Raw genomic sequence first — 24,980 nt, 5'->3', positions numbered from 1 at the left:
ATGATATCGTGCTACGGTCACAAAGAAAATTAAATACTATAATCTTTCACATTTGTTCAACCTCACTGCTGACAAGCAAAGCTAGAAATAAATTGCCTTTATTATGGGGAACAACATCTCTCCCCGAGGAAGAAACACTAAGATTGTGGCCACGCCGATGAGAAAATAACTTCTGAGACAAACAGTACAAATGCTGCGAGTCTATACAACCAAAGGCGTAGAATGTAGAAGGGATGCTAGAGACATGTCCACAATATCCTATAGTAAACATTTTGATCAAACAATTCATATATATCCATATGCAACCACTGTTGTTGTGAATTTGGCTGCATCGTAAATGGCTCACTGCCTGAAAAGTCAAAGTCAATAAATATGTTAGAAAACTGCTCTTTTCCAAGGACAACGCATGAACAGAACATAACGTAAGTGTTTAAACAGACATACATCATGTAGAAACTCTGATGCCCTCTATCTCTCTGTTTAACTGCCATCTTTATTTACCATTACCTTATAAACATTACAGAACCGATTAATTGAAGTCAAATTGAGCTAAAAACCTTCATTTCAATCCCTGAATAACGCTCGGTAGATATCATAAAGCACATAGAGCTAAAGCATAATGAATCGTGACGGGAAGGCCAAGTATGGTAACAAGAGCTTGACTCTTTTTGCTCATTAGCCACTGTGGCTAGCGGTTTTCCAAATTTACTAAAAACTCAGCATTTTAACAATTAGGCCACAATTTTGACATTGATAGCATGGGCAAAAACTGCCACTGTAAAAAAAAAAAATATTTAGAAAAAAGTTACCTGGTTGCCTTAAAATTTTGAGTTCATTGAAATTAAAATTTTGAGTTAATATAATGAACATTTTTTGAGATTCGACAACCTTTATTAAAATATTATTTAAAGATTTTGTAAGCATATTGGGTAATTGTGTGTGTTTTATTTGTGATAATGCAGTGAAACATCCTAAATTGTGCTATTTTCATGATTTATCACATTTTATATGTGGTTCAGATACAATAATTTTTTGAGTTTCTATTTATTAAACAAATTTCCTTCATGGAATCAACTCAAAATTTTAATTTCAATAAACTCAAAATTTTAAGGCAACCAGGTTACTTACTTTTTTAAGTTATACCAACAAAAAACAACTTTTGTTTTTTACAGTGTGTAGATGTTATACATTATCTCATAATTTGGCCGCAGGTATATTAGGCCGCTGTCTCTTTAGCTGCATTTACACTGCAGGTCTTGATGCACAATTCCGATTTGTTGACTATATCTGATTTTTTGACGACCCACATACATCATCTTTTAAAAGCAACCTGTATCTGATATTTGGATTTACACTTTACACTGACGACAGCAACATGGAGTAAACAGCCTTACTCAAGGACACGCTGGTGGTGGCGACTACTGGGATTGTAGACCACCATCTCTGGTTTCCCTTTTTGAATGATGAATCTAAACCCTTAAAAATAAAAGTGCCAGGAAGAACCATAAATGGGTTTTCACTAGGGCTGGACGATATGGCCAAAATTCATATCACAATATTTTTCTTAATTTCGGTCGATACGATATAATTCCGATATCGATATGAACTATATAAAAGCTTTAGAAAAAACTACTAAGAACTGCCACAAAGGATGTCTGTACCTACAAACTTCTGAAAAATGTATTTGCCAAGTCTATGAATAGTCCTCCTATAAAACTATATAATATTTTAGAAATAAAACCAGTACAAATAAATTAATGTTCACCTTTTATTTGTATTTAGCCTTTATATGAACAAGAAATGTGAAATCAACATCAAATAAACATAAGACTCTCACTTTATTAATATTAATATCTTTAAGTTTAAACTATAACATAGGCTGATTATATTATTCTTAATATAGATTAAACAAAAGTGCTCAGAATATTCTAGCGGAGGGATCTGCTTCAGATGGTGGATCTGCTTCACAGCGTACAGTGCTCCTATGCCGCAGACGCAGTTTTTTGAGCATTTTCTTTTAAGTTTTAAATTTCAGTGAAGAACAATTCATAGCGCTCTATTTTCCATTTATGCAAAATTATAGCATATATTTAATGCTGCAGTTATTTAATTAAAAATGCGGTAAACAACAATACAGTGAAATATTATTCTGATCTACATCATCTGTTCACTACGTGAATATATAGTAAAGTGTCATTTATTTCTGTGATCAAAGCTGAATTTATCATCATTACTCCAGTCTTCAGTGTCACTCATCATTCTCATATTAGGATTCGATGCTAAACAAACATTTATGATTATTATCAGTGTTGAAAACAGTTTTGTTACTCATGATGCTCCTTCATTGCTTTCATATATTGTCGCAATCGTCTGACTGTCGTCGTCACCTTTCAGCTCATAACGATTGTTTTCCTTCAGCTGCAGCTCCAGCGTGACAGTAGTTCTGCAAATCCGCTTTTGGGCTTTCTGTGAGAGAGCGTCCTCCTCATATTTAGATACGAATAAAATGACAGGTCAAGCTAGCATAGATTATTTTTTGTCTCTGAAATTAAATCTTGATGTATTCACGTTGGTTTCTATGTATACACTTGCCCGTGACCTCAAGAAGCGCGCAATCAACTGAGGTTAGAGAAAGCGGTTTTTAGCGTCCCTGTTAACTTGCCCGCCCTCGCTCCAGGTAACGCCGTTTGGAAACCCGCTCGGAGCGGGTCGACTAGGACCGGTGAGATCCAGTAAATGTGCGGGGGATGAAAAGACACTTTATTAAAAGTGCGGAGGACACGCCGAACCGCTTCCACCCCACTGAATTAACGTTAGTCTTTCTTCTCTTATCAACTATTTCTTTCTCCTTACTTGTGGAAGTTCGTTCAGTCACATTTGTGTTGCGGTCAGGGAAACTCTTTTTGTAGCTAAAACTTGCCGCGTTGGATCTATCAGCCTACTACTGCTGAGCACTGACTGCGTTTCTGTGGTGTACGTCATCGCGCAAGTAGCCAATCATGTTCTGCTCTTTCTGACGGCTGCACCCTGAACGTCAGTCAGTGAGGAATACAGTAATATATTTATCGAAATATCGGAAATGTGTTTAAAAATCATATCACCTTTATTGAAAAAAAATATATCGAGATATATATTGATATTGAATTATTGTCCAGCCCTAGTTTTCACAGTGATGCCCTAGAAGAACCATTTTTGGTTCTCTAAAGAACTGTTTTGTGAAAGGCTCCATTTTACAGCCTAAAGCATTTTGTGCAATGGAAAGGTTCTTTGGATATTAAAGGTTCTTCATGGAATCACACCATGCCAAAGAACCATTTAAGAACCTTTATTTTTAAGAGTGTAGACTAGTATATCTGCAGAACAGTCGGCTCGAGTTCTCTCAGTGTGTTCAAGTGCATTTTTTTGTCGCCGACACAAAGCGATTACAGCCTGCTTTCATCAGTGCTAGTTCTTTGCCGTCGGTTTGGTGTGTCCACACGCAATCCCACTGCGAAATTCAAGCCCTGTAACACCAACAATATTCATCTGGAGCAAATGAAAGGAGTGAGGGGAGGCGGGTGTGTGTGAACTTGCTAACGGAGAGATGAGAGAGTGAGAGAACACAGCTGGTATTCTGCAGAAAATGACTATAACAAATCGATATTTTTGACAACACTAATTATTTCAGATGCCTTTTTAAAAGACAACAATTTAAAATGTATATATTATATATGAAATTCAACCCGCAAAAGTGGTTAGTAGGAGTGACTGCGTTACACGCCACAGCTGAAATCCCACACATTTGGCAGGTTACTTACTCATGTCAGAAAAAAGGTACTTTGCTGTCACTGGGGCGGTACCCTAAGGTACAAAACCAAAAAGGTACTACTATGCACTCTTAAAGTACTGATGTGTACCTTTTAAGGTACTAATGTGTACCATTTAGGGGTTAGTAAGGAACAAAGATGTACCTTTTCACTTTTGTGCCTTAGGGTACCGCCCCAGTGACGAACTGTACCTTTTTTTCTGAGAGTGTTGGGCAGATGTTCTCCACTCTGGACGATTCTGGGCTTTTTTCTGGACATCTCCCCATGTCAGGTTCATAGATTTAATTTCTTCCTCTACTGTGTGACGCCAGATTCTCTCTTTCTTCTACCTTCGGGTGTCCAATGAAGGGCTACTCTTGGGATGCTCTCTTCTCAGAACATGACCTGTCCAGTTCCAACTCTGCTTATTTATGATGCTAGCCATGCTGTCTTGTTGACATCTTGTTTTATAGATCTTGGTTGGCCAAAAAGACTGATAGTTGATGTATATCAGCATTCTGCTTCCTAGAATAGGGTGGATAGAAGGCAGCTGTGATATAATGATTTGCTTTATACAACATTAGAAAGATTAGACCCTTCCTATCCGAACAGGCTGCACAACTCCTGGTCCAAGCTCTTGTTCTCTCCAGACTGGACTATTGTAATGCTCTTCTGGCTGGGCTTCCAGCATGCACTATCACACCCTTGTAGCTGATCCAGAATGCAGCGGCGAGAGTGGTCTTTAACGAGCTGAAGAGAGCACACGTCACGCCTCTCTCTCTTACACACACACACACGCACACACACACACAGCGCACGTCATGCCTCTCTTCATTAGACTCCACTGGCTGCCAACGAGCTGAAGAGAGCACACGTCACGCCTCTCTCTCTTACACACACACACACACACACACACACACACACACAGCGCACGTCATGCCTCTCTTCATTAGACTCCACTGGCTGCCAACGAGCTGAAGAGAGCACACGTCACGCCTCTCTCTCTTACACACACACACACACACACACACACACACACACACACACACACACACACACACACACACACACACACACACACACACACACACAGAGAGACCTTTTCCTGGACCGTTCCCACCTGGTGGAATGACCTGCCGATCTCAATTCGTGCTGCCGAGTCTGTAGCCATTTTCAAAAAGCATCGTAAGACGCATCTTTTCCAACTGCACCTGACCAATAAAGACTAGCACTTAACTATACAATTACATTTTCTGTTTGTTTGTTTGTTTGTTTGTTTGTTTGTTTGTTTAAAATAAATGTTTGACTTTTTTGTAATTCGCTTTGGATAAAAGTGTCTGCTAAATGATTACATGTAAATATAAATATCATTTGAGTCTTGTTTCTATATGCTGAGACTTCCATATGTTGTTTAACATTCTGAATGCATTTATGGATTGGTTTATTCTGGGGGTTTTTTATGTCATGAACATGCCATATATCATCATAATATCATATTATCAATATGTCATCATATTTTACAGATAAATTGTGTGATTAGTTCCTCCTGTGGTTGGCCAGCCGTCAGACCTCCGCTCATCTTCACACACACATGAAGATATTAGTGTTGAAATCCGATGGCTCAGAAAGGCCTTCATTGACACCAATGTCATTTCCTCTCTCAAGACCCATAAAGGCACTAAAGACGTCGTTACAAAGCCCATCTCACTACAGCGGCTCTACAATCATTGATGAAGAGGCCAGAATAGACCTAAACAACTAAATAACGACTTATATAGTGATGGCCGATTTCAGAACAAAGCTTCGAACCGTTATGAGTCAGTGAATCGATTCATGATCCGGATCGTGTGTCAAACTGCTGAAATCACGAGACTTTGGCGATCTGAATCACACACACACAGATGAAGATATTAGTGTTGAAATCCGATTCAAGACAAAGCTTCAAACCGTTATGAGTCAGTGAATTGATTCATGATTCGGATCACCAAGGTCATGTGATTTCAGCAGTTTGACGGTTTGACAAACAAATTCGAATCATAATTATTAATAATGAATCATTAATAATGGTATGAAACTTTGTTTTAAAATGTAGTCGTCATTTAGTTTTTTTACATTTACGCATTTGGCAGATGCTTTTATCCAAAGTGACTTACATTGCATTCAAGGTACACATTTTACATTTTGTAAATTCTTGCTTTCCCTGGGAATCGACCCCATGACCTTGGCCTTGCTAGCGCCACGCTCTACTGGTTGAGCTACAGGAAAGCTTTATCAAAGCATTTTTTGTGCAACATTTTTTTGCGCACAAAACTATTCTGGCCTATTCATCAATGATTGTAGAGCCGCTGTAGTGAGATGGGCTTTGTAACGACGTCTTTAGTGCCTTTATGGGTCTTGAGAGAGGAAATGACATTGGTGTCAATGAAGGCCTTTCTGAGCCATCGGATTTCAACACTAATATCTTCATCTGTGTGTGAAGATGAGCGGAGGTCTGACGGCTGGCCAACCACAGGAGGAATTAATCACACAAGTTACATTTTTGGGTGAACTAACCCTTTAATGCCATTTAACACATCCATGTTAGTGCACACACATCAGGAGCAGTGAGTAATCAGGATTATGTTGCTCCATATGTATATCAACTTATTGATGCACTTCCTCTTTCTTCCAGGCGCAGGTTATACTTCTGTGAGGAGGGACCGCAAGAGCTTAAGCACTGGCACTTGAGGTAAGATAAGACTGTGTTTGAGAGAGCAAATGTAATATATCTCTTCCAGCTGTATTTCTCAGTATACATCGCTGAGTGTGTATGATAATGTGCATTCATTGATTTATCAATAAGGTGAGCCTTTTGACATGCCAGTTTAATTTTAACACAACTTCCTCTCTCTCTCTTCTTATATGTATTTTTAAAAGTGTTTTTGATAGTTTTCACTTACATGTTAAAGTATGCCCTGTTAACACTGCTTACTTTAGCTGCGTGTCCACTGCGGGAACTTTCCCCAGGGACTTTGGGGTGGTATTTTTTTTATTTATTTGTCCTACGAAACAAACATTGGATTTTTTGTTTTACTGTGTATAGGACGTGCCGAATATACTTCAGATCTATGTTAAAAAGAAATACAACAAATAGAATATTAGAGGTGTCCTGTTGATGCAAGATTTATTGAAATGGATCTGATCCAAATGGACCATTTTCTGATTCCCCCCCCCCCCCCCCCCCACACCCCCATATACAGTGATATAAATGCAATATCCTAGTGTCATTAAATTGATTTAATATGCTGGAAACAGCCCAAACTGTCTGCAGCTCACAGGGCCTGAGTTACACGCTTTCCAAAATGAATATATACCCAGAAAAATCAAAAACCATCTCATTTTTAGCAGTGTTTTATGTAACTTCAAAGGGTTTCCTGTAAATTGACACTACATTTTGAACTTGAACCACTGTATGTGTGCATGGGAAGCTTTTCAATTTGCCTAAAACAAATGCCAAAGTGATGCCGATCTCCAGAAAGTAGAGACTCTAAGCTTTCAAATGGTACCACACATCGGGTCAGAGCTCCTCCACAGACATTTAACATTAAACGTATACATGACGATGTCAGGGTTAGGTTCCGCTGAGTTTTAGTGGTTAAACGTACTTGTGTGTGTGTGTGTGTGTGTGTGTGTGCGCGTTTGTGTGTGTGTGAGAGAGAGTATGAGTGAATGTGTGTGTGTGTGTGGGCATGTTTTTGTGAAATATCAGGACACAAATGTGTATAAGGACATGGGTATGACACAGGTATTACAGGAGAGGGTGAAATATGAGGACATTACCCATGTCCCCACATTTCACACAAACAAACACGTGTGTGTGTTCTCTCCCTGGCAGACCATGAGCTCATTATCACACACTGCATGCGCAGTTGAGGCCAGTACTCAGCATTTGCTTTTGTGAGTTGCAGGCTTCCAACTGATTGAAATGTTCAGGGAGATGCCACGGTTTGTTTCTCACAATAGTAAATGAGGATTTCGGTATGTGTCTCAGTGACTGGGTCCCCTGGGGGGAGGCGACTTGGTATTTTTAACATCTTAATGAAACGCTGAGAGGGCTCCTAATTGCGGCGCGAGTGGGTTGGGAAGAATAGAGGTGAAGTGACAGCGCTGGAAGCCTTTGATCTGAGCTCTCTAATCAATGGGGATTAGTGTCCTTTAGCTCTGTGCGGTGTGATGTCTTTGACAGCTCCATGACTCTCATATTAATGAGCCATTAGCATGGCTTGAATTAAGGCAGATACCCGCTCACAGATCTCTGTGGATAAGAGTGCACTTTAGGGTGACACTGATAACTCGTGGTGGCCTGTGGTTGTCAATCTGTTAGTCAGTCCGAGAGGAATATTGTCTTTTCAAAACACCAGCGGGAGAGGAGCTGGATTGGGTTAGCCTGACACGCCAGACTCGCATTGAGTCAGAGCGACCGACACGCGTCATAATCGAGCCATTCCCAAAACAGGACAATTACTTTTGCTTGTCTTGTAAACACTTCTTGTTTTAGAATTTTTTGATCTAGAAACAAGACAAAAATACTAAGTAAGAAAAGTGTTTTTTTGTAGTGTGTCATAATCTGAAAGCCTCGCCCACCGGGGGAAAACAAACCAACCATCTCCATTGACTTTCTATTGCGTGAGGCGGCCTCCTTGTTATTTCTGACTTATAACAAAAAAACTAACAATGTCTAAAAGCTGATATGTGACAAGGTGTGCAGAACACAAGCTTGTCAGACAGTATGTTAGATGTGACATAATCTTGGCATCCATAAATAACTTGGCAGCATTAAAAGTAATTCATAGTGAAATAATCCTTTTTTCCCACATGGTCTGGAAGTTCCCCATTGGCGGCTCAATCCGAGGGGCGGGATCAAGGCCGGATTTACCATTGGGCTTGACTGGGCTCAAGCCCATGGGCCCCGCCCAATAGGGGGCCCGTCATTTTACATTTGGTTTTTCAATAATATGTCAGTCATTTCATTTTTATTTTAAAGTTTGTGGAAAACTGGCAGCCAAAAGTGGCCCGCCAGTGATAATATCTGGCCCGCGCCCGCATCTGCCGAATCTGGCAGATTGTTTTAATAGCGGCTGGGTCTGAAACATATTTGCCAGTGTAATGGAGGCGAGGTTTTTTTACGGTCTATGAGCTAACGAGAACTGTGCAGGTAAACTTCTGTCATTTCAAGAGATGCTTTCCTCGTCTAGTGTGCAAGCGTGGCGTGAGCATGGCGTTTCTGTTGCGTGTCAGTCGCGGGGCGGCGGCCTGAGGGAAGCCCTACATCATGTTAAATATAAATATATTGCCTTTGATACAGCAAAGACAACGTCGGCAGTCGCCTATTGACCATACATATATATGGTATTGACGGCAAAATAGGCTACAGAAAATTGTATTCTGTATTGACAGGTTTAATATTTCAAAATCGATAATTATGTTGTTTTTTATTATTATAATTAGGCCTATATCTGCATTTATGTTAACCTACAGACTTTCACACATGAAAATGTCATTTTTTAATATGTATTCGTGTCAAAATGGCATATAAACATCTTTTCCTATTCTATTTTGCCTGGAAACGCTTCCAACACGCTCGCATGTCGTGTGAAAAATAGGCGTCTCTTCTATTTGAAGCATGCACGCGTTTTCCACGCGGCTCGGACCGCACGTGTGACGCAGGCAGTATGCAAGCTCTAACCGGTGGGAGACGAAATAAAAACGGACAAGCCACGCAGCCGAGACGCTCACGGCACGCTTGCAGTGTGTCTCCTGTGCGAAAAGACCTGAGTTCGAGCCCTGCCTGGAGCGGGCAGTGCGAAACTAGGTAGGCTACATCAACATACACTTATTATCAAATTTTTCTTTAGTGATCTTGCCTTCAAAATAATACGAAAAGCTTCAATCGGTGGTCATATAAATAAATTATCAGGTGTTTTTTTTTTTGACATGTAACTATATACCAGTCACCGTTTGAAATTAGCTTTCCACTTCAAATAACGATTGGATCGATTGTATTGTTAAGCCACCAGATGGCGACAAATTACTTTTTAAAAACATTTGTCATTGAATCGTTCATTCAGGAGATTCGTTCAAAGATGGTGATTAATCTATGAAACAGTTGTATTTGATTGAGGAATTGAATCATTCATTCAAACCCGAGTTTAAAAAAAAAAAAAAAAAATAATAATTCATATTTTTTTTTTTTTTTTTAGACTTCAGCAATTAACATACATTGTTATTTTGTTTAGTTGTTTGTTCAGAATCGTGATCTCTATTTTTATTCTCAGTTTATCCAGAATTGTGTTGCTCTAATACATAGCTTGTGTATCATTTTGTTCTATCTAAAGTAATGTATATATGGTAGGGCCCGGAAGTGACTCAAGCCCAGGGGCCCCCACCACCCTAAGTCCTGCCCTGGGCGGGATAAACGGCTGTCTGTCAAACTCCCTCTGCACGCGATTGGATAGCGCTACAACCAACCAGAGCTCGAAGGTGAAGCGGAGCTGACAGATTAAACTTTCGCCGTATCCGGTCGGCTAAACTCCGAACACATCTTCCCTTCTTAAGAATGACTTCAGTGCCGTTCTTTTCTCAGAGAAAAGCTTAACTCAAGTCTTCCAGAGTCGCGGTCAAAGCTGATTCGAAAGACCGCTGTTCGCCAGTTTCTGTGTTTACTAGAAGCACGCAAACGCAACACGGCCGTCATTATGTTAAGCCCCGCCCACCGACTCTATACACGATGTGATTGGCCCGACCAGAGTTTCGTTTTTACAGCTCAGACATGTATTGAGAGTTGCTAGACGACACTCGCGTCTAGATTTCTAGGCTACTTTTTTCTAGCAAAAAATAAAAAATCCAGTCACATTTTCAAGGGGCTGATTTCACATACATTAGAATACAGCAAGACCAATGCTGAAGTGTGTACCGTGTCTCCTCATGGATTATATAAACATTATATAATATATCAGTTTCATATTGATGGCTGAGAAAGAGAGAACTGACAGTGCAGGCTCAAGAGCTTTGTAATGATATTCAGACAGGTTTGTTTCGAGTTCAGGGAAGGATCGAAATCGCGACCTGCAGCGAGAGATTCCTGATCAATCGAAGCCCAGGCTACTTAATAATGAATGTGTGGGAGTCATATAAGCTGAAATGCATGTCTGATTTTACCCTCTAATCCATCAGCCTCTCGATATCTGTCAGCATCCGGTTCACCATCCGGGATAGTCCTGTCTTTTCCCCTTCTCTTCCATGTTTTATCTGCACTCTTATCCCCAGCTTACACAACCACAGCTACACACACAGCGAGTGTTTATATAGTTAGAGCGACCACTTTAAAGGGTTAGTTCAGCCAAAAATGAAATGTCTGTCATTAACTCCTCTCCCTAATGTCGCTCCACACCCGTAAGACCTCCGTTCATCTTCACACACAGTTTAAGATATTTTATATTTAGTCCGAGAGCGTATGCAAGTGTATGCACACTATACTGTCCATGTCCAGAAAGGGAATAAAAACATCATCACAGTAGTCCATATGAGACATCAGTGGGTTAATTAGAGTCTCTTGAAGCATCCAAAATACATTTGGGTCCAAAAATAACAAAAACTACGACTTTATTCAGCATTGGCTTCTCTTCCGCGTTTGTGTTCAATCCTCAAATAAAGATTCAAACGGTTATGAGTCAGTGAATTGATTCATGATTCGGATCGCCAATGTCTCGTGATTTCTGCAGTTTGACACGCGATCCGAATCATGATTCATGACTGAACACTTCTTGTGTGTGTGTGTGCGTGTGCGTGTGCGTATGCGTGTGCGTGCGTGCGTGCGTGTGTGTGTGTGTGATGGTAGGTTTAAGGGCAGGGGCAGAGTAGGAGTTATACTGTCATAAAACAGTAAACAGTAACAAAACAAAAAAAACCTAACGTGTGTGTTTGTGTGTGTATGCTTGTGTGTTGTGCACCGCCTATAGGCTCATACACACTTTTTAAATAACAGAAATATTGCACTATTGTCTTTAGAGCAGGTGTGTGTTGGTCAATGGTCAGTGGTTTTCAGTTCCTCACAATAGCAACGCTCCAACAATGCTCCTGAACATATCTGGTTTAGACCAGATGCCCATGGGGGAACACACACACACACACAAACAAACACACACACACACACACACACACACACATGTTGGTCTTTGTGGTTTATAGGGACTCTCCATAGGCGTAATGGTTTTTATACTGAACAAACCGTATTTTCTATCCCCTTACACTGCCCCTAAACCTACCCATCACACACACACACACACACACACACACACACACACACACACACACACACTGCCCCTAAACCTACCCATCACAGGAAACATTCTGCATTTTTACTTTTTCAAAAAATCATAATTTAGTATGTTTTTAAGGCCATTTGAATTATGAGGACATTTGATATGTCCTCATAAACCACATTTATAGTGTAATACCAGTGTAATACCCATGTAGTTATACAAATTTGTGTCCTCATAAACCACATAAACAGGCTCTCACTGATGGGTGAACAGATGCACCAGTGCATTTGATATTTAAACAACGAGGAGCTGGACGTGAACATGAGGACTGCATCGGGCTGAAACTAGCTGAACACACACTCGTGTCGGGTGTATGATAGGGCCCTATATACGCAAGACAGAGAAATGTGCTTTACTATAACTGTCATATTAGGGGGGGGGGGGGTGTAGTTTAAAAAATAACTTTGAAGTAATGTCTTTCTTTATAATGTTTACTTCCTTCCTGTGAAATATTGAAATCCACTACACTACAATCAGACATAGCTGGATATGGTTTCGAAGTATATAAAGATTACATATGATAAACATTAGATATGCTTAGTATTAGATATGATTGGATGTAATGTCAGTGTTCAAGTTTATTTTGAGCTCTAGGTAACTTTACTCTGTTTCTGATACTCCGTGATATTCAATCTTCGAACTGAGACATTTCTGTCTCTGTTATGAAAACCCAGCAATAACTGTCATGTTGGGGGAGTAAAAGAAATAGAGGGTTGTGAGAGAAAAAGATGAAAGGTGAATATCCCTCCGAGCGGGATGGCAGAGAATAGCTCTGTCAGAGAGGGATGCACTTAAAGGGAAATGGGTATTGTGCTTTCTGTCAAACACAGCCCTTGATGAATTATGGGATTTGCTGACATATTATAACTGTGTTGGCTACCTCGCACCAATGGGTTACAGGAAGTAAAAGAGAGGGATCATATTTGCAAAATACTCACACTGTAAAAAATTATTTAGAAAAAAAGTTACCTAGTTGCCTTAAAATTTGGAGTTCATTAAAATTAAAAATTTGAGTTAATACAATGAAAATGTTTTGAGTTTCGACAACCTTTATTTAAATATTATTAAAAGGTTTTGTAAGTATATTGGGTAATTGTGTGTTTTATTTCTGATGACGCAGTGAAACATCCCTAATAGTGCTATTTTCATGATTTATCACATTTGTATGTGGTTCAGATACAATAATATTTTGAGTTTCTATTTATTAAACTAATTTCCTTCATTGTATCAACTCAAATTTTTAATTTCAATAAACTCAAAATTTTAAGGCAACCAGGTTACTTACTATTTTTAAGTTAAACCAACATTTTTTTTACAGTGCAGGAAAGGATACAAAGTCTCTTGGATCAAAATAAAGAAAAAATTAAAAACCAACCAAAAAAACAGAACCTCACAAATATACTCTTTTATAAATGAAAATTAGATAGACAAACTATAACCAATAAATCAAACAACCTCACAAAGCAACCGTAGTTCTGGAAAACGAGTTAGTGGTAAGAAAACAAGACATTAAATCCCGGTTTCCGAAAGGATGAGATCGGTCTTTGTTAATAATTAATAATAATTTGTTACATTTATATAGCGCTTTTCTAGGCACTCAAAGTGCTTTGCATAGAAGGGGGGATCTCCTCAACCACCACCAATGGTAGTGTCTAATAGGTGGTATAGTCTGTCTAAAGATGTCCTTATAGAAAAGTTCTTTTCATTACAATCCTTTGGCCAATAGCATTACCGCATCCAAAGGTACTCAAACCAGCTGGTCCTCTGACTAATAATCCAGGATTAAGCATAACATAAAAATCTTAGTTGGGCAGCAAACAAACAGTTCCCCAAACAAGGTTTCAAAACCAAGATTTGCCAACTCTTGCGAGACAAATAACCACGGCTTTAAAAACAAGCCCAATATTATTATATAATTTATTATCATGGTAGCACTTTAGTATGGGGAACACATTCACTATTAGCTACGACTTTTTCCTCAATAAACTCCTAATTTACTGCTTATTAATAGTTAGAAAGGTAGTTTTTGTAGCGTTTAAGTTTAGGTATTGGGTCGGATTAAGGGATGTAGAATAAGCTCATGCAGAATAAGGCATTAATATGAGCTTTATAAGTGCTAATAAACAGACAATATCATAGTTATATGCATGATCATAAGACACTAGTTAATAGTTAATAACTGAACCTTAAAATAAAGTGTGACTGAAAACTCTCGGGAGTTTGAAAAGCAAAAACAGATATGATTTTACAAAAATCTTCAAATTGCAATAGAGGGCATGCAGTATCCTCCGATCAGCTGAACAGAAGAGGTTTGGAGATGGAAAAAGAGAAGAAGTGAAGTGATGGCCAATTATTGTAACCCATAGCTGGAGTTACACATATTAGGAGCAGTGGTGATCATGCTTACCGCAAACCGTGAAAAAGATAAGCCCTGCATCTCAATGTGCCATCTGCCCTAAATAGCAGCCTTTTGAGTTAATACAATGAACATTTTTTTGAGATTCGAAAACCTTTAGTGTGTGTTTTATTTCTGATGACAAAGTGAAACATGCCAAATTGTGCTATTTTCATGATTTATAAAAATAAAAAAATGATGTGGTTCATATACAATAATATTTTGAGTTTCTATTTATTAAACACATTTCCTTCATTGCATCAACTCAAATTTTTTATTTCAATAAACTCAAAATTTTAAAGCAACCAGGTTACTTACTTTTTTAAGGTATAATTAGTCAAAATTGTGTGTTGAGTGTTTTGTTTTATTATATATATTTTTTAATGATTGTTGAATTACTTTTAACTGCTTTCTGTATATTTTTCTTTCGATCCAGTTTTTAACAGGATGTAATAGATATAGTGAAAGCGAGCCAGTTCTGATCCTGAATGGTTTTCTTGAACTAGAGCAAAATAATGGAGCAGTTTGTGAACAGTTTTTCTGAGACCTGAGTGGATTGGCACTTTTGTGCAGGGAGCTTCTTGAATGTAAATGAAGTCTTTGAACGTCTCTCTCTTTCTCTCTTTACTTGGACGTTTTGGTGTGATGACATGCATTTTTACCTCCCGGTTTCTAATAAGAGTGCCTGAAAATACTCCCTAGTCTTTCCTTTTAAATTCAGAATAGTACCAGCATGACAGTTCACATCTTCTAAATATATATATATATATATATTTTTTTTTTTATATATATATATTTTTTTTTTTTCTATTAAAAATCACTGTAGCCTAAACCCATGCTAGGTCTAAACTCATCAGTTTCCCACCTTATTCTGAAATGAAAATGAAAACTCAAGCATAAAATTAAGTCAAACACATTTCTCTATGCACAATTCACTCATGCAAGAAATTGGCAGGTGCAAACAGAGCAAGGACAAACGGACAGTTAAAAGGAATAAACAAGAAACACAATGGACAAAAGACTATTCAGTAAACCACAGCAGTTTCGACACAAATGTTTTGGTATAGAACAATAACAGCTCCAGCTCTTCAGGGAAGGCTTTCCTCAAGGTTTAGGAGTGTGTTTATGGGGATTTTTGCCCATTCTTCTAGAAGCTCATTTGTGAGGTCAGGCACTGATGTTGGACGAGAAGGCCTGGCTCTCAGTCTCCGCTCTAATTCATCCCAAAGCTGTTCTATCGGGTTGAGCTCAGGACTCTGTGCAGGCCAGTCCAGTTCCTCCACACCAAACTCCTCATCCATTTCTTTATGGACCGACGCTTTGAGCACTGGAGCGCAGTCATGCTGGGACAGGAAGGGGCCGTCCACAAACTGATCCCACAAGGATGGGAGCATGAAATTGTCCAAAATGTTTTGGTGAAGCATTAAGAGTTCCTTTCACTGGAGCTAAGGGGCCAAGCCCTGAAAAACAACCCCACACCATAACCCCCCCTCCACCAAACTTTACACGTGGCACAATGCAGTCAGGCAAGTCCCGTTCTCCCGGCGACCGCCAAACCCAGACTTGTCCATGGGATTGTCAGACTGAAGCGTGATTGGTCGCTCAGAGAACACGTCTCACTGCTCTAGAGTCCAGTGGCGGCTGCTTTACTCCACTGCATCCCATGCTTTGCATTGCTCTTGATGTAAGGCTTGGATGAGCTGCTCGGCCATGGAAACCCATTCCATGAAGCTCTCTACGCTGTTCTTGAGCTCATCTGTAGGCCACAGGAGTCTGGAGGTCTGGAGCTGTTGACTCTGCAGAAAGTTGGTGACTTCTGTGCACTGTGACCCTCAGCATGCGCTGACCCCGCTCTGGGATTTAACACTTCGTGGCTGAGTTGCTGTTGTTCCCAACCGCTTCCACTTTGTTATAATCCCATTAGACCTAGAGCTTGATTTATACACCTGTGGCCATGAAGTGACTGAACTCCTGAACTCAGAGATCTGGAGGAGCAGCACAGTACTTTTGGCAATATAGTGTATATGTTCTTCAATTAAACAATAGTTATTGAGGGGGAAAATAAATGTGATTTATGTTTACATTTTGATTTATGTTTAAATTAAGATCTTATTATGATAGCAAATTAGGTTTGACCTTAACCATAATTCTATATGACTGTAATATTTATTTATGTTATTTATTTACATAAATTCAACATTGCTTAGTAAAGAACTTCTGGTACATATTGGGTAGAAAACATTATTATTAATTATAGTTTTTTGCAATAGACAGAAGAAGAAAAAAAAAATGTATATATATATATTTTTTTTTTTTTTTAAGCTGAATAATTTTAAGTAAAAAAGAAATGCTTCTCTCTTTCAGGTTTTAATAATTCATGCATCAAAAGGTTTAGTAATTATAAAAATCATGATATCAGAGCCAAATGGAATAACAAATGCTTATTTGTTAAACAAAAAAACACAGGCAACCTCTGTGTCTAGCAGCCCCTTTGATAAAGAGAAGTGTGGCCTTCACATTGTGCTTTTCTAAAACACGCTTTCCTTGTGTCCCAACATTCTTGAATCCATGTTGCCTTGGGAACTCTGGAAGTGCGAGTGTGAAGGAGGCTGAGAAGTAAAACCCGCTGGGTCGCAGGTGCTGGAAATGAACAGTGTCCAATGATCCTGAAAAGACAAGGCAATTTGGCAGGCAGCGTCGGAATAATGAGAAGAGAATGGGAATGTTGCGGGGCTGAGCTCTCTTGCAGGGCTGTTTGTGTGCCGGGCCGAGGCCAGCTTGCCTGCACATCGAGGTGTTTGCACATTAACCTAAAATAATAGGGGTTGCAGAACCCCCAAACATCCACCTAGATGACTGTAGCGCTCCTTACACCGGCAAAACACACATCCGTTCACGTCAATCTAACCAGTGCAAGCAGAAGATACCACAGCAAGCAATATGAGAAAACATGTCGAAGTAAGAGAGATTGAGAAAGACAGAACGAGAGAAAGAGGATTCTCCAGAGAGGGATAAAGAGATGGATGAGGCGTAGCTGTCTCTTAGGGGAACTGCTCCTCATGTTCGCTCAGACGTGACATATAGTGATACTAGATTAGACGAACTTGAAATAAAGGAAGAACTCTACTAACCTCCTGCCAGATGCACCACAGCCGGCTGGAAAAATCCTGTAAAACGAGGCAAAGAGAGAGACTTTAGACCAAGGGCACCAGCTGTGTGTAAGTTACAACTTGGCCTAGTTTAGACGTGAATGGCCACTAAGTGACAATTTACGCACTACTAAACATTTTTGTGCTGCACCATTAAACTTAGTTGAAGCGTAACTTAACGTATAAACTAAATATTTATGTAAGCCTCAGATCAGGAGCAATGGTTAGAATAAAATACGAGCATCAATAAGCTCTTGTTTTCTTTATACATATATAATAATGCTTACATTTTGAGATTTGCGAATAGATTACTTTGTTAGCGGCTCTTCCGCCCTAAACAGCGAGCCGCTGTGTGCAATGATCCGTGTTATAAATAAATATCATATATCTTTTATGATGAATAGATGCACTTTTATGATGATAGATGCACTTTTATGATGATAGATGCACTTTTATGATGATAGATGCACTTTTATGATGGATAGATGCACTTTTATGATGATAGATGCACTTTTATGATGATAGATGCACTTTTATGATGGATAGATGCACTTTTATGATGATAGATGCACTTTTATGATGATAGATGCACTTTTATGATGAGAGATGCACTTTTATGATGATAGATGCACTTTTATGATGGATAGATGCACTTTTATGATGATAGATGCACTTTTATGATGATAGATGCACTTTTATGATGATAGATGCACTTTTATGATGATAGATGCACTTTTATGATGATAGATGCACTTTTATGATGATAGATGCACTTTTATGATGATAGATGCACTTTTATGATAGATAGATGCACTTTTATGATGGATAGATGCACTTTTATGATGATAGATGCACTTTTATGATGGATAGATGCACTTTTATGATGATAGATGCACTTTTATGATGATAGATGCACTTTTATGATGGATGGATGCACTTTTATGATGAATAGATGCACTTTTATGATGGATGGATGCACTTTTATGATGAATGGATGCACTTTTATGATGATAGATGCACTTTTATGATGATAGATGCACTTTTATGATGAATAGATGCACTTTTATGATGAATAGATGCACTTTTATGATGAATAGATGCACTTTTATGATGAATAGATGCACTTTTATGATGAATAGATGCACTATTATGATGAGAGATGCACTTTTATGATGAATAGATGCACTTTTTTGACGGATAGATGCACTTTTATAATGAATAGATGCACTTTTATTATGGATGGATGCACTTTTTCAAAATTTGGGCTGCCATTCACAGCCATTATAAAGCTTGAATTAGCCAGGACATATTTTAATATAACTCTAATTGTGTTCGTCTGAAAGAAGAATGTCATACACACCTAGGAAAACTTAAGGGGGAGTAAATCAAAAGGGTTCATTACAGTTTTGGTCTAACTATCCCTTTAAGCAGTGAATGGAAATTGTAGAAACTTGATGCGTGATAGAGAAGTGAATGTTGATCTGAGAACTGCGTCAGAATCCGCCACTGAATAAACTGAAAATGAATGATACAACACAGACTAGTTCTTTGATGCGGAGACAATTGTGTTTAGGTCATGAAAACGTGTTCTCATTTTAATATGAGCTAGAAAAGCAGAAAAACAAGGAAAGAATAAAGGCAAAGTGGTCATATTGAAGCCTTGTTTCTGTTATTCTGCTCAGTGTTCACTCTCGACTAAACCTGTGTCAGGCAGACATCATCGCTGTTTCAAAGTTATCTTATCCAGTTTCATCTATAATGGTGTTTGCACTCTTTAAGACCAGTTAGAGACCGTTTACATCAGGTTGGCACTGTTGCTCTTAAAGCGATTGTGCGCGGTTATGTTCCTTGCTATCTTTCCATTATCAAAAAGACTTTTCCAAATGCAGTGCGACGCCAACAAACATTCCCATCTGTTATCTTGGCGAGAGGTTAATGCTTTTGTTGACCTCCCGATGCCCTAACATCATGTGGGCTACACGTCTTTATCACAACTGCTGTGCACGCTCTGTCCAATGCTTCTCTCTCTAAACAAATCATGGCTTAAGAACACAACAAACATTTACTGAACCGCTGGAGAATTGTCCAGGAGGACACAGGAGAATTACCAGCAATGCTTGAAGACACGCGGGCATCCGTCAGGCTACTGCTTGAAAATTATGAATATGCCGCATAAGTCATATCACCTGAACATCTGGAAGAGCCGTAATTATCTGACATTGTGAAATACAGTCGTCCCTGCTTTCAGCCCTGACATTTCAATCAGTGGTTTGTTTGTTTTCTCGAAGGATGGATGATGTGTCTTGCAGGTGAAATGAGCTCATTACAAGGATTATACAAGGACAAGGACAATAAAATGGCATGAAACTCAAGCTTAAGCTGAGGGTTGTTCTTTATTCGTCACTAACTCAATGAATCGATTCATGGATTCACCAAAGTCAGGTTGACACGTGATTCGAATCATGAGTCGATTCACTGACTCATAACGGTTCGAAGCTTTGTTCTGAAATCGGCCATCACTATATAAGTCGTTATTTAGTTGTTCAGGTCTATTCTGGCCTCTTCATCAATGATTGTAGAGCCGCTGTAGTGAGATGGGCTTTGTAACGACGTCTTTAGTGCCTTTATGGGTCTTGAGAGAGGAAATGACATTGGTGTCAATGAAGGCCTTTCTGAGCCATCGGATTTCAACACTAATATCTTCATCTGTGTGTGAAGATAAGCGGAGGTCTGATGGCTGGCCAACCACAGGAGGAATTAATCACACAATTGTTTTATTTTTGGGTGAATTAACCCTTTAAACTTACACCTGATTGGGAGCTTATTTCTGTCAGGACCACTTTCGTCAAAGATGACTGATTGACTGACTATTGGCATATAGTTTGGATTGGTGCTGTGGTTCTGTTCTGGGCAGCCTAGCATGGATAAACCCTTTAGGGTAAGCAGAACAGAACCAACATGATGTATTGCAGATATCATTAATGTCGGGAAATAATTCGGAAATTTAGTCTAATTCAAGGGCAATCAGACCAATCAATTTGGTAGTCCAGAATTCCAGATGCTGACTGGGCGAGAGGTGGAGCTGGGGATGGAGGAGGGTAAATGAGCTCTGGAGAATATGACACACACACACACACACACACACACACACACACACACACACACACACACACACATGTTTGTTTTTGTGAATTGTGGGGACATTCCATAGGCGTAATGGGTTTTATACTGTACAAACCGTATTGTCTATCCCCTTACACTGCCCCTGCCCCTAAACCTACCCATCACAGGAAACATTCTGCATTTTTACTTTTTCAAAAAAACTCCTCCTGTATGATTTATAAGCATTTTGAAAAGTGGGGACATGGGGTAATGTCCTGATATGTCACCATTTTCTGTAATACCTGTGTCATACACATGTTATTATACACATTTTTGTCCTGATATGTCACAAAAACAAGCACACACACACACACACACACACACACACACACACACACACACACACCACAGGAAACATTCTGCATTTTTACTTTCTCATAAAAACTCCTCCTGTGTGATTTATAAGCCTTTTGAAAAGTGGGGCCATGGGTAATGTCCTCATATTTCACCCTCTCCTGTAATACCTGTGTCATATCCATGGCATTACAAACATTTGTGTCCTCATATGTCACAAAAACAAGCACACACACACACACACTCACACACACACTCTCTGTCTCTCTCTCAATATCAGCGGACAGTACTGAAGGAGCTTATATATATGTGCTGTGGATCTGCCACAACTGACGCTACGCTTGATTTAATGTAAAAACGATTCGATTTGATCTTTTAAGAGGAGGTGATACTTAAAATATGTCCCAAACACTGCTTCTTTATTACAAGAGTTCCTTACCAAACCAGGGGCAATAATTGATCTGATCGTGGTTTGGAGTATCGATCATTTGCCCTCTTTAGGAAACATGAGAACAATCTCAGACAATTTAATCAAGATATTATAATAAAATCTGCAAATTTGTTTGAAGAAAAAAAGTTAGGGTAACAGTCACTACATTAGTTAACATGAACTAATAGTGAACTGCATTATAATGAATGAGCTACCTTGGTGCTGGTGATCAGCTGACTCCTAAAGGTTTTGATATTCTTCATTTTCTGTGTGGTGGGCAGTTCACAGCAGTGACAGATATCATCTTTTCCAAAAAGTTTAAATTATAAATGTATTTTTTCATCGAAACAGAAGCTGCATAAAGAGCATTTACTGTTTAATGAGCTTAGAGGTGACTAATAACCTGCACTAATGCATAAATAACGTTTTGCTGTTTTAAACGCATAACGTTAAATATTGATATTTGAAATTATTTAAAACAATATTCTTTAAATGTGAAACTAAAACCGCCAGTAGGAGTCATTGATATTGAACTGATTCATTCAAACAACTGATTCATTCAGGAACGAATCATTTGACTATGTTAATCAGTCTTATTCACTGAATCACTGATTTAAATGATTTGTTCAAAAAGCTGATTCATTCAGTAAGGAAAACACTGCGTGTGTTTTTCAGAGGCGCGATTTACAGAGCTGTGACTTTGTTTTGAGCTATTCTCGTTGGCGAAATAGAGTAAGAATGGGCAATATGGTGTCTAACATGTAAGTCACTAATTAAATTCTTATTTAGCAAACTTGTATAAAATCAATATCACATTTGTTATCCTGCTGATATCTGGATTCTTCCTGTGATATTTATTAAAAACACATGCAGTTAAAGCGTGCATCCGCTCTAGTCTAATCTTCAAGACTACATCACTTAAGCCCCGTTCACACTGCGATTCCGGCAAACACACGGATAACGCGACCCGGCATTTGTTCCCGGGCCGCTAGATTTGGTCCATTCACACTGCCAGAGAAATACCGTAATATGTGCGCTTTCACACACAACCCGTAACGGTCCCGGGTCGAGTTGACACGTGACATCCGGATGTGACGTATAACGGCGAGCGATCTCAGCTTCTGCGCGGATAGTAAGGAGCTCCGTGGTCTCGACTTGTGTCCAGTTTGCGCTCATTTCTGCTTGTTTAATTTGAGTTTCTTTTGTATACGAACACTCTCTGCGTTTAAAACACCGACGAGCTCTTCTGGCACTGCAGGGTTGTATTATTGAAAAAACAAGCTCTAGGAGTCGCACGATAACTACGCACACGTTGCGGCATTAGTTTCGGCTTTTGTTCACACAGCGCTCGTCCCGGATCGAATCCCGCAATATTACTAGGTCCCCGACCCGGGTTCAGTTCGGTAATTAATCCCGGGACGTGGTTGCTTTCACACAGAAGGCGACCCGGCAATGCTCCGGGTATATTGTGGGTCCGACGTGCAGTGTGAAAGGGGCTATAGTGTACGCTCACACACACTCTGGGTGTGTGTGTGTGAGGGATATACTCGGTGATGTTAGTTCGCACATTGCTAAAATGACAATTACGATATTATCGCAGACGATATATCGCACACCCCTATTATAATTAGTATTTGTTAATGTTAATTTCAACATTTGCTAATGCATTATTAAAATCTTGTTAACATTAGATAATGCACTGTGGACTTACATCAACAAACCGCTGGATTTATATTAACTAACGTAAACAAATATTAACACATTTGTTTACTCCAAATTTACTCCGTTAAAAATAAAGGTGCCAGAAAGAACCAAAAATGGGTTTTTACAGTGATGCCATAGAAGAACCATTTTATAGTCTAATGAACCCTTTTGTGCAATGGAAAGGTTCTTTGTATATTAAAGGTTCATCATTGAATCATACACCCTGCCAAATTTAAGAACCTTTATTTTTTAAGAGTGTAGTTAATACATTAACTAATGTTAATTAATGAAACCTATAGCCAGAGATCAGTTATCATGATTAGAAGATCTGAGATCTGTCAAATCATCTCAGTTGAACTAAGCGAGGTATGAAGAGCAGACCCCTGGTATTTGTTTTAAACTAATCTGACTATTACTATTTAGTTTGACTTCGGAGTGCACTGGAAAGAAAAAGTAAAACATCTAAAGATGTAGTGTTTTTGTCTTTATTTCTTGAGCATCTTGAGTCAGAGGTAACTCTCGATGAAGAAAAAGAAAGAGTTTTGAAATACTGAAATTATGTTGTCATTATCTCAATTGCGGTGCTGCTGGTTTTATTTAGAAAAACAAGAATATGCCATCTCACTAAAAGAAGGTGACGCTGTCTTAATATCGTTCTTAAACTTTGTCACTTGTGTGTCTTTTCAAATACTTATAATTACGGTATTATACCTGCCATTATACTTAGCACCAACTCTCTTTAACTTTACTTATTTCTAAAGGAGGTCACAGTTTATCAGCAGCAACAGAGCCGATAATGCTGTTTAAATCTCATTCCATCAGCTCCTCCAACATAACATTCAGGCAGTGATGATGAAATTGTTCTTTTCTTAGTAATAAAACATCATGTGTTCTTTCATTACAGAACTAAAGCATCACATATTCATTTGAAGCTGAACATGTGCAGACCAGTATTTGAAAAAATCTTTAATTTATTTGCTTTTGCAATATTAGTTTCCAGGGAAAAGGTAAACACTGGGGCTTTCAATTGATTTTAGATTGAGTTATATCCAGTATTTACTTTTGTTATATTTTTATTTTTAATTTTAAAGCTATATCAGCATATGGAATGAAAAAGTTGCAGCTGTTTAAACATTAATTTAATGAATAATGAATTAAACCTAAGTTTCAGCACATTAATAATATGGCACCGTTAAAATAGATCTTCAGCTCAATAAAAATTGGCATCATTCTGTTTTTCTTTACCCAATGACTACATTTACATATGCTGCAATAATGCATTTTATCCCCCTTAATAATCCGAGTAAGGTCTTAATCGCACCGGTAACACGAGCAGAACTCTTTTATTCACTTGTATAAGTATGATTATACCACACTCAGATAGGCATGTTACCAGTCATTTTTTAAATATACTCACATTAAATTCAAAATACATTTTTATGGATGTACTGCATATTATTGGGTGCTGTAATGAACATCTCAATGCCAGGTTCGAGCAGCGACTGCACTGCGAGTTAAGAGAAGAGAAAACTTCAGAATGGAGTTCGATCATGAAGTCGAGTGTACATCCGCACACTTTTTTGGTCAGAGCGGTAATAATGTAATGAAGTTGTTTACACGGTAGTTTATTGCGATTAAAACTGCTGTATGCTCCATAGCGTCATCTTCCTAAAACAAAGTGAGAAGTCAAATGACTTGGGC

General features: G+C 38.8%; 1 protein-coding gene across 2 annotated transcripts in view; it reads left to right on the top strand.

The window, feature by feature from the left end:
* tnr (tenascin R (restrictin, janusin)) overlaps window positions 1-24,980 on the top strand; it is a 252,698-nt gene that overhangs the window by 121,764 nt on the left and 105,954 nt on the right. For both annotated transcript variants that reach the window (XM_067453468.1, XM_067453467.1), the window contains exon 3: window positions 6,457-6,513. The gene's annotated coding sequence lies outside the window, so the exon portion shown is untranslated. The remainder of the gene's footprint in view (window positions 1-6,456; window positions 6,514-24,980) is intronic.

The sequence above is a fragment of the Pseudorasbora parva genome, chromosome 9 (assembly GCF_024679245.1).
Source record: "Pseudorasbora parva isolate DD20220531a chromosome 9, ASM2467924v1, whole genome shotgun sequence".
Taxonomy (NCBI): Eukaryota; Metazoa; Chordata; class Actinopteri; order Cypriniformes; family Gobionidae; genus Pseudorasbora; species Pseudorasbora parva.
This window is presented reverse-complemented; position numbering and strand designations above follow the sequence as displayed.